The sequence below is a fragment of the Oratosquilla oratoria genome, chromosome 28, assembly GCF_046742065.1.
Source record: "Oratosquilla oratoria isolate Oo_2021 chromosome 28, ASM4674206v1, whole genome shotgun sequence".
Lineage (NCBI taxonomy): Eukaryota > Metazoa > Arthropoda > Malacostraca > Stomatopoda > Squillidae > Oratosquilla > Oratosquilla oratoria.
In genome coordinates, this window is record NC_134804.1 from 46,173,771 (window position 1) to 46,186,165 (window position 12,395).

Sequence of the window (12,395 nt, forward strand, 5' to 3'; positions counted from 1 at the left end):
AGCAGCGTTATACCGTTTTACCCTTGCGTAACCTTTAAAATAAATTACATGTCTCAAAGAACCACTGCGCAAAAAAACAAACACATATACCATATCTTTCTCATTCTATTTTCATCGTAATAATAGGTTAGATAGGATGATGTCTATATTACATTATTACAATAACCAAGAATATGTCGTGCGTGTTTAATTATATTACGTATATGAAAGTAAATAAAAAAAAATGCATTAGCTTATCTCACTTGTTCTCGCGGAACCCTTAGGGACCTTTTGCGGAACCTTAGGGTTCCGGGGAACCCTGGTTGAGAAACGTTGCCTTAGAGAAACGCGTTAGTAGTTACTACGGACTAAACCAGAACAATCTTATGTCAGGAACTTTTACGTTCGAGTAATGCGTAAGAGGAAACCATTTATATCAAGTCGCCTGAGCGCGCGCCATCTAGTGGCTCAGCCAAGATTTATCCCCCCCTCACCCCCCACCCCAATTTCGAATATGCCAAAGGGGGGGGGAGGGTTAACAAAAATACACAAGACTATTTATGTCTTATATAAGCTGTATAGAAAAAATTATTACATATGTAACCAAAGTATGAGAACATATGAAACCCTTTAACTTTTTTTTCTTCTTCGTCATTTCTTTTTTGTTTTGATAATGATTTTATGCATAACACTTCACAAGTCTATTTATGTCGTATATAATCGATATAGAAAAAATATTACCGATGTAACTAAACTATGAGGGTATATGAAACCCTTTAACTGTTTTTTTTTCATTAATTTGTTTTTTGTTTTTATAAAGATTTTATGCAAAACACTACTTACTATATAGAGAGTAAACTTTTGTACATACGATTATGTGGTTAACGAAGCACAAACATAGTGCCCAAATCCAAGCCCAATTCATTGTAGAAGGATAATTGTTCTATATGAAAGAAAATTTTATTTCAAAACTCTATCAAGTCAGGGGCGGAAACATTGTTAGTGGTCCATGTTGCTAACCATGTTTTTGAACTTTGACCTTCTGGTCAGAGTAGCGGGGTGGGTGGGGATGGGGGGGTAAGCCATGGCTTCATGTCCCCCCCCCCAGCTGGCTACGCCCTTATCTGCAACTGCATATCAACATCTGAACAATAGAAGATCAACCAGGCGATGTGTTGTACCAATGCGAGATTGTCTATCTCTTTGCCAAAATCTTCCGCCTGCTGCCTCTTATTTTGGGGGAAATTGTACGATTTATTTCAGGTTCTTTGAAGAAGTGGGCGGTCCCTCCAGCTAAATAGAATTATGTGGGAGCCAGTCAGGTTGGAGTGAATCCTTTCTTCATACCAAAAGATTGATACTACGTCAGTTACCCTTTCGATATTCTCGGGTATATCTACAGAGTGTTTTCATCCTCGTCGTCGTCGTCGTCATCATCATCATCGTAGTCGTCGTCGTCATTGCTTCTCGGAGATATGATGCTTACGATAGCTTTATTTCATTATTAACACGTTTGGGTATGTTCTCCTCATGAAGTCATTATGCATTATATTCAGGATCTGTTAAGAACATCACTTGTCCCCAAGTTTTTAGCAGTGTAGCCCCAATCAAATGCATTTAATCATGACCGTTTTTCATAATGTTTGATTGCATATTAATGGTTGATAAATTTTACTCTACTAAAGTAAACTTGATCGATGGAAAGCATGAAACACCAATGACCTGCCAGCCACGACACCCGCTGGTCCCCATATTCAAATTCTTACTTATCAAAGAACTAAGCCCCAAAGATAATATTCAGGCCGAAGATCTTAAGTTCTATGAAGTATGAGACGGTCTACATACAGCCAAAGAGAGTTTGACCTATCTTTGTCTGAGAGCAGCTGTGACCTCTCCTAATTGACTCGCACTTCCACTCTAAGTTGAACTGTGACCTCCCCTAATCTGCGGGCACTTGTGACCTCTCACGCTAAGTGAATCAGTGACCTACCCTTCCCTTTAAATACCTCACCTTACAAACCATTATTCATAATATTCATTGACACGGAGCTAGTTAAGTAGCCGCTAGTTCTGGCGACTTATAAACTACTCTACTTGTCCTATGTTACTGGAGAGTTTGTAAACTTGCCTCCAATCTATTCTAGTGTTAACACTTACTTGTGCCGGGCAAGTTAACTTGCAACTAGCACTAGCGGTTACTAAACAGAACCCCATAATAGAGGGCTCTGTTGAGCCGAAAGTCCTGAATTATGGAAATTTATCAGGGTTATTTCGTCAGTATCAATAAAATCAACTACGGAGTTGATAGACTTGTAAAAAAAAAAAAGAATAGAAATATTGCTAAGTAGCATCGGAATGAAGAATTAGGCATCACATTGCAAATGTGTCTATAAGAAAAATTTACCCACCTATACTAATTATTATCATTATTATTTACTACCATCATTATTATAATTTTTATTATTCATTGTTATTATCATTATTATTATTCATTGCTATTATTATTACTATTATTCATTGTTACTATCATTGATATTATTATTGTTTACAACCATCATTATTATTATTCATTGTTATTATCATTACTATTATTCTTTGCTATTATTATTACTGTTATTCATTGTTACTATCATTAATATCATTTTTGTTACTGTTATTATCATCATTGTTATTGTAGTTTTCCGGCGTATAAGACGCCGTGTAGTTTTCCTGGCACATAAGACAGTTTTTTCTCGGCATATGAAGCTCATTTTAAAGACTTTTCCCGGCATAAAAGACTTGGCGTACAGTCCCCCCGTCATAAAAGACGCAGCGTACAACTGATGCATTACGCCAGGTATCGTGTAGTCTGTGTTTATCTACGTTGTTGTCTCACGCTACCTTACGTTATGGGAGATTAATGGTGACGGAGTATGAACAAGTGGTACGTAGCCTGATTGACTATTACTGTACACGGAAGTACACGCGACATGTGTAGAATCATCATTACATCACTGTAGATTGTTGGTCTTGCCAACTACATAATGCAAAATTGCTGCGGGTAAATCCATATATTAATACATCTTTTTATGTATTTATTTGTTTTCGTTTGCTTGTTTTTATATTTAGCTGGCATTTGGCAGTTTTATTCGGCTGTAAATGTCACTGTACTGAAGAAGTAACTGAAACTTCGATGAACTTCCTTGGCGCGATGGTTCTATATTCTTTCAGTGAGGACTCTAGCTGAGGTACAACTGAGGGAGATCACCTTTTTAGATGGCAGTATACTGTCTTCATTTCTTTGACACGAAGAGAGATTTCTGCTCGCTCCATACCAGAGGTTTGGTTAAACGGGACGGCACAGTCAGTACTAATCATCCTCATCATCGCCTTCGGCATGACGCTGATCTTTGTCTAATTTACCTAAGGGTGGCGTCCCGTTGAAAGGGTTAGATAAGAAATCGATAAGATGGGCCGCTCAGCGAATTCTATATAGATGTATTTCGACTTCAGTAAACAAAGCTTCTGTTCTTGGGGGTCAATACCACAATGAAATGGAGTCATAGAGATCTATCTTTATACTAAGGGCTTTTTCCCCCTTATAAGGGAGGTAGCCAAGTCAAGGCCACCCATTCCACTCCCACTCACTACCCTTTTCTCCCTCTCATCTTAGCTCCTCGTGGATGAAGGGTCATCCCTGTCTCCTGCCCACTGTCCGGGCCAGAAGCAATGCAGCAAGACACAGCACATCCCCAGCAGGGCCGTTTCACTCACACGGCGACCCCCCCCACCCCCACCCCCTCTCCGTTCCCTCATGCGGAAAATAGAGAGTACGGCGAGCAATCCCTTCAGGCTACGTCAAAATATCCATACACAACCATCCTCTACTCACCTCTATCCCTTCCCCTCTCCCTTCCTTACTCAACAGACATCCCTCTCTTGCTCAAAACCCCTTTCACCCTATCCATTCATCTCATCCTTGGTCGTCCCCTCAAGTTCACTCCCTCCACCTCTGCTTTCCGCGCACCTTTTGCTGATCTTCCTTCTCTCGTTCTTTCTATGTGTCTAAACCATTCAAAAAGTATTTTATATGCCAGCTTCCTTTCAACCGCCGCTCTCCTCCTCATCTCATTTCTCACTCTATCCAACCAAGTAAACCCTACCATATTTCTCAGGTTCTTCTCAACCACATTTAAAAATTTCCCCTCTGCCTCTCATTCCAAGTCTCAGCCCCATACAGTGCTGTAGGCACAATCAACCCTTCATGTAATATTCTATTTGCATCCATTACAAAATGCCTACTTCTTAAGACACTTTTCAATTCCCCAAGGCATTGGTTTGCTTCTCTCAATCTACAGATTACCTCCACCTCCATTCTTTCATTTCCTGCCACATGCTACCCCAAATACTTAAAAATATTCACTTCCTCTAGCCTTTCTACGTTAAGAGTTACTTCCAGCTGGCTGTTATTCCCAACGTTCTGCTGCCCTCATTGATTGTTTTCTGTACCACTTCAATAAGAAGTCATAGAAGTAGTACAGAAATTATTATTACTAATGTAGGAAAACATTTAAGATACAATTTCCAACGAAATTGGAGATGCTTTCCAAATCACAGCTGTAAGTCTTTATAAAAAGCTTCCACTAAGCGTGTAGTAAAGACTACTCATCCGGTGAAATTGATACTATACAGTGTACAAGCGTAGTCAACGATTATTTTGATTACTGTCTCAAAGTCCTACTAACGTCGCGGTGCATCAGGTCACTCCTCGAAGTCAACTGCCGTATAAACGTGGAAACCTTGACACAGATTAAACCTTGGATGTTTGTCTGAGATTACAACTCCAGATGGCTTCCCATGCACGTCTGCAACATGACTTGCTGAAAAACACCCAGATATCCTTGCAGATTTTACGTCTGGGGTCTTCGTGATGGACAACACCAGGAGTTAATCTTTTGACCAAGTTTATGATCAAAACAGTGCTTACGTGAACTTGTTTAGATGTGGGTACTGGACTGAAAGGCAACCCAGGAGTATACAACGTTGATGATAGCAGCTTCAAACATTGTGAGGATGATCACTGAGTTTGAGGAATAGATATTAAAGCAATAGGATGGCCTTAGTGACACCTGACACCTTTGCTCTGGCCAGCAAGTAGTATTCCTGAATCAAGGAACTTGTGACAGTGGTGTACGAGATGGGGAATCCACTTCTAGAATACAGGCAAGACCAACTCTTCGTTGACACGCGGGGCATCAAGTACTCGAAAGTAGCTACAACGGTGAGAATGGTCAAGACTCTTGATGAAGAGCAGTACACCAAATCCGGGGTAGAAAGACGAGAATAGGATAAAACACCTCTTTCGCAAAGTCCCAAAGAATAAATTGTCGTTGTTCAGCAGGTCACCGGTAATTATTGAATAAAAAAAGAAGGCACAGTTCGTAACATTGATGAGTGACTGTGTCTTTTCAAGGCTGTACATCTGTCAAACCCAAGATGGAGTCATCAACGATTTCTTTTCCCATACTTGTCAACTGGAGCTAAAATGTAGATTGGGTTTCAACGGATCTACTTCGCTGCCAAGAATCAGGTCTGTTCGAAGACACAAGTACGTCTGTGGTTGATGCAACAATTCTCGATGATGCATATGTGATTTAAATGGTAAATCCTGGAACATGAAGAACATTTTAAGAGCACGCAGAAACTCTCCACCATATCTATTTACTCGTTTTTAACAAAAAACGGCCGCATTGACCTTGTCTAGCCTGTTAACCTACCTGCCTCAATCAGAAGAAAGGTTCAGATGCCACAGAATTTGAAGGACCTACGAGTACTTCCGTACTCTGAGAATAGAACTGAACTACTTGTTTCCCTGTAACGTGAACCCATCCATCCTCCACCAGAGAAGGGCAAAGAACTGTACACAACAGATGGAACCAAGAGCCCCCTGGTCTTCTGTCGAGTCATGGCCCACCCTGCCCCTTGTTTGCAAAGAGGAGGCCGACACGATGTACTTCTGTTATGTGACAGATGCTGCGCAAAAAGGAATGGAAGAAGGTGACAACAGATACCGTTGAAAATAATGTGATGGGATTGGCTGTGTCTTCATTCGGGAAGGTAACTCTTAGGCGAGATGTGGGGCGATTTTGGTTCCGGGTCAAGCTCCTGGTACATAATTGTTCACGAAATACTTGCCACAGTGAATTAGACACAATATCTGACTGTTCCAGTTCTTCACGACGTTTTCGCCTTTGCTGCTATTGGGAAAGAGGCTCCCTGGGAAACATGACAGTCATTCTCAGAGGAAAATGATATGTTCAATCTACTTTAATGCATGCAATGCAGTCAGTGAAGGATCAGTGTTAACTGCTAGAAAGTGGTTGTGTGTGTGTGTGTGTGTGTGTGTGTGTGTTTGCTTTATTGTACAATATTGTAGTATACAGGAAAGGAGCTACGCTCGTTGGGTCCCACTTCCTCCTCTCTAATTGATCATACCTAGCCTTAAATTAATGTACAGTTCCAACTTAGTCTATGTCCTTGATTTCCAATTATCACATAGATTTAAATTCATGTTTTGTTCGAGTTTGTGCTATATCACCTTCTAAGCTATTCTGAGCATTTATGCATCTATATGGAAAACTGTATTCGTTCACATCCTTTACACGTGTGTGTGTGTGTGTGTGTGTGTGTGTGTGTATGTGTAATTCGACCCCGATCTGAATGTATTCCACGAAATCTGGTGATCTCAAAAGCATTATCAAATTAATAATGATAAAACTGATAACTTAAATACTATAATGCAGTTTTGTACCAATATCAAACACTGAACATTACATCTGGTGGGCTGACAGACATCTTGGACTTAACCACTATGTTCCTCATTAATCAAATCTGGCTCCCTTGGACGTATGACTAGCTATGCTAACGTGAACTACCTATGCTAGAAACTTCATGTTTTTCTTACAAAATGTATAGCTGTTATGTTTTTTTTCTTTTCTTTTTTTGCTGTTGTGTTAGCCAGAAAAATGGTGCATTCTGTTTTTTTTTTTCTAAAGGGGACACCGAGTTGCTCAAGTCTAATGAAAATATAAAAACCCTTTTTCAGAGCTTGTTATCACATTGGGTTATTTTTCCTCCAACCTCCAATTAATCGGCGGTACCGCCCACCTCCAGAATTTTTTCCGCCGTCAAATCACTATGACAAACTATTTTGTTCACTCAGCAATTTACATAAAATACCATTTGATATACTGGAGGAAAATAACTTCCTCCAGCATATCAAATTCCTTCCCGAAAGCTGCGGTCTGCAAATCTGCTCCATCAGTCGAAGGAAAAATAGCCCAGTGTGATACTCCTTTAGGGTTTGTTGGAGCAGTTAACGGCTACTGTTGGGAATCGGAGAGAAGTTTGGGGTTTGAACCCAGAGCATAGAAAATGCTAGAGCTGCGAGCCTCAGATTACGTCATCAATCGTGCTCTGGGTCTGTCCGAGGCTATGGTAAATTACAAAATTGTTGAATCGTAAATTATTGATCTTTCACGGAGACTTCTGAAAATCCGAAGAAAGCTATGGACTCCGTAGGATGCAAAATATATTTGATAAACAGAAAAAAATATTATTAATAATTATTATTATAGTTGTTATTATTATTATTATTATTATCATTATTGTTTTATATAATCTGAATGACAATCCTCCCTCAGCCCTCACCTCCCCCCCCCACACCTCGATCTAAGGGGGGTATTTTCAGATACTTCATAATAGTATACTATCCACTTATAAATGATTGCCCTGTTCACACTAGCGGTTTGAACCGCCGCGGTTCATTTACAGTGTAAGTCAATTGAAGCGTTCACACACAACCGCGCAGTTTTTCCTCGACAATGCGGTACCGCCGATGTTTCCGCGCGGTTCAAACAGCCAGTATGAACAGGGCCTAAGAAGTAGCGTTATGATCTGGTACAGCCAAGCTATTCATATATTTAAATCATTATACCCCGGTCAGACAGAGACCAGGATGTATAGCATTACGGTAAAACGGCTGGATTTGTGGACCCTCTCTGGTAAGGTGGGCAGTGGTCTTTATATGAATCCGTTTTCTTTTAGAGGAGAATAAATAGTTCAAGATCAATGTAAACACCACAGTAATGAAAAAATATGATAAGGCTGCTACTTTCTAAATAGATATTTAAATAAATGAATGAATGAATGAATAGATACATACAACTAATGAAGTAAATAAATAAAAACTGTATTTTTGTCTAATTTTTACTTATAATTCTATCAAAGTATTGAAAAATGCAAACATTTCAATTCACAGTCAAGGTTGCTATACAAACACGATTGCTGTCAGGCAGGATTTATTGTACTTGGTACCAGTCGTCCTAACCTACAGTGGTTGTCTTTAATTTTAATAGTAATAATGATAATATTATTAAAGATGATAATAATAATAATTTTGATTTGATAATAAAAACACCGTTTATGTTAGGCTTGAACATTTAGTGTCGCATTCCAGTGGCTTAATAACTCTCTCTCAGTCAAGAGCCAAGATTTATTTAAAGAAAATATAATCTAATTTGCAAAAGTCGAAAATGACAAACGTCAAAAGTTAAAGAAGAAAACGTTTACCAGTTCGAGAACTCGTACGTTTGTGACGTCAACACGAAGAATCATTGCCAAATACCCAGTAGGGATCGTCTAAGTAAAATTTAATACCGTTACTATATTTCCGTCATGCAAATATGTAGAAAGAACTTACTATGGATTGCCATTGGTATGATTTCATATGTATTATTTGAAAAAGAATATAATATCTAAGCATAATTTATATTCTTTTTTGTCAGTGGAATATTATGCGGTAACGCGAAAGTCGGAAAGGAGCATAATGAAACCTCTTCTATGTACGCCAGTATTGTTGGAACTCCTATTCCCTAAACTTGTTGGTATCCTGTGGTCAGAGTATTTTCAAAATTAAATTCCCAGTAGCGCAAAGAAACTCCCAAACGTAAAATAAGAAAATAAAAATAAATAAATGAATAAATAAATCCGGTTGCAAGTGGCAACAAACCAGTTGACGACTGACGCATGCGCTCAGAGTATAAGAAACATCCAGGGGATGCCCGTGCGAGTAAGATCGTGAAGAAACGCCGTGTTATCGTTGCCACCTTCAATGTAAACAACGAAACAAAAGACAATTCAGTGCGATTACGTCCTTGTAGTGAATTTAATGACAGACTCAGGAGTTGCTATGGGGGATGTGTCCAATCTACAGGCCTCTTGGGTACGCCACTATGTGGAAGTAGAACAGTATAGATGCACAAGGTATGAATCATCATGCCTGGGCGAGAGTCGAGGAGAGGGATAAAGATGCACGTGTGTTGGGAAGTAGAAGAATGGGTAGACCGTAGCATCATCATCTCTCGACAAAAGTGAAAGTGGGTAGAGGAGAACAGAACCCAGCCAAGCTTTCGCGCGGGGAGGGTAAGGCATGCAATAAATGCTGGGAAAGTAAAGAGAAAGCAGAGGGCAAAGAAAACAAATGAGAGTCGAGAGCGGGATGAATGGAAAGACAAAAAACTGCCGAGATGTGGAGGGAGAGTGGGTGAAACGGAAAGTGGAAATAAAAGAGGTGGTACAGGATTTATGTGGTATGCAACTGGTTAGGCAAGGTTGAAGAGAGTGTAAAAGTTGAAATACCCAAGTTCGACGGTAGGTGAGGGTGGAAAATTGGTCACAGAATCGAAAAAGGGTTCATGCAATGTAGATAGAATAACGAGAAAAATGTCGGGGGTTCTATGTGATCGTAGTGAACCTAAAGATGAAACGAAGAGAATGCAAAACAGTAGTAATATCAGTAAAACCAGTCCAGCTTATATATAAGATCAGGAATAGGAGAATAAGAGGAACTACAGTAGTGGTAGAGATAACGAAGATGCAGGAAAGAGGATTGTAGTGGCACACGTGATGAAACGCATCCTACCTTCAATCTTCATTTGAATTGCTAGAACATGACTTCGCTTACAGAAATCTATACTTCACTAAGAACATTTCAACACTATGTCTAACGGTCGTATAGGTTTACAATCTTTTAGTCCATCATTCAGCTTTGGTGTACATAACGGAAAGATAATTTGATATTTGGAGATTTGATATATATATTGTAACCAAAGTCGTTTTTACTCAAACGAACTCTCAACGGTCGGCGCTGGTGAAGACTGCGGCAGCCCAGTTATAATTTAGGAGAGAGAATGCAACAGGACAACGATGAGTATGCTAATTGAAATGCATGGCAGAATCATGATACACACACACACACACACATATATATATATATATATATATATATGTTTGTATATATATATATATATATATATATATATATGTCTAAATAAAAATATTCTAAAAAAAAAAAACGCTGTGGAAGTCGGGGACAGGTGGTATTACGGTGACACTTTGTCCTAAAAATATTCTTGAAAAAGCGCTTGGGTAAGTCGGGGTCAGGTGGTATTCTTCTTCTTCGCGTTCCTCTTCTTCTTCTTCTTCGCGTTCTTCTTCTTCTTCCTCGCGTTCTTCTTCGCGTTCTTCCTCTTCTTCCTCGCGTTCTTCTTCGCATTCTACTTCGTGTTCTTCTTCGCGTTCTTCTTCGTGCTGGGGATCCCGTGTTGGGGTCCCACCCCGAGGCCGAAGGTGGAAAACGAGGGATTAGGGCGCGGAAAGCTGCGGCCATAGGCCGCTGTTTGCGCACCCAAGCCCCTGGCGAAGCCCGCGGCTTGTGTGTGTATATATATATATATATATATATATATATATATATATATATATATATATATATATATATAAGAAAGATACACGACTAAGTGGGAGGAGTGTTTATTCTGCTGAGTAAAGTTTGATCAAATAATCGTTCTTAAAAATTTTATTGGGAAATGGAAGTAAGTTCAATTGTCTAGAAAGATTTAGCCTGTTGAGTATCTTAGAAGGCGTTTATGACAGAATCATAATAAATCTATATAGCAAGATTTTTCCCCTTTATAAGGGAGGTAGCCAAGTGAAAGTCACTCCAATCCATTCGTAATAAATAAGGCAGTAAAAGAAACAAGAGATGAGAGAATACTGTCGTTTTCGTAAAGGAAGAGTGTGTGTAGACTAGATATTTGATTTTAACTCCTTAAATTCCCAGTGGCATATGTATTTATTTTTCTAATTATACCCGCAACACCTTAGACCCTATTCACACTAACGGTTTCAGCGCGGTTCAGACCACTAATGTGAACAGGGCCTTATTCAGTCACGTGACTAATTCGAAAGCAGAGACCCGTGTCGATTAAGAATTTAAACGTTAAACTGGTTATCTGAGCACTCAACCTACATTAGAGTTACAACATGTATCAGACAAACATAGAAGGTTTGAAACACATTCCTTACAACCTTCTTACAACGACCACCTTGGCAAGGAGACCATCTTCCTTCTATAGGTCTCTCTCCAGGGTTTCATTGTATATAAACTACGTGTTTTACTGAGTAATTATCATTAACTTTAACTAAAGAAACACCGTGCCAAGACGGAGCTTGTGTTAATACGGTGGCTTGTTGCATCTTGATCAAGTACTTGATACAGCTATACCAAACGAAACGTCGTTTAAAATCTCCTTATCACATTTGGTGTTTATTTTAAAACTTGTCGGTAACTGCCACACATACAACATTAACCTTAAAAATCAGACAAGTGGATAAGGTAGTAAGATTCACTCTGACGTAATTAACGTTAATATGGATAGTTACATAAACTGTTTATTAATTTCCTCGTTTATCTATCTTTAGCATCTGACCTAGTTATGTACCAAAAGGTTTCCAGTCTGTATGCTCTTCTTATGTGATCCTTTGAATCACATTGACTCATTAACGTTAAATGATTAGTAAGAATCATTAATTAACATTGATTTCAACAATTACATATATTAATGGGGTTGTAAGAATCACTGTGACCAATTAACATTAATCTTAATAATTACATAAACTGATAAGATTGTAAGAATCACTCTAATGTTTACGTGTATAATATGACGTAGATCGGTCCTGTCCAGTTCTGTGTTTAGGCCTACCCATCACTGTTCACAGAGAGATGGATGCTTGTGGCCAACCAAATGGAAAAGAGCGGGGTTCCAGCTCTCACACATGTTGTTTGTGCGGTCTCCACCAGCCAAGGTAACGCCATGCACATTCTGGGTTCTGGAGAGGAGTTGAACTGCATCAGAATCTCGCTCCAGGAAGAAAAGAATTGCACTTCGTGATCGATGTGATCGATGCACTCGACGGAAATTTTCGAACATGTAGAATGAATCGAGATAGCCGTCCAATTCCTCTAGTCTTTCAGATTTTACGTTTTCTTTTTTTTTCCAGGAATTCTATGCTAAGAGGTGAGGCAGAATAGAGGA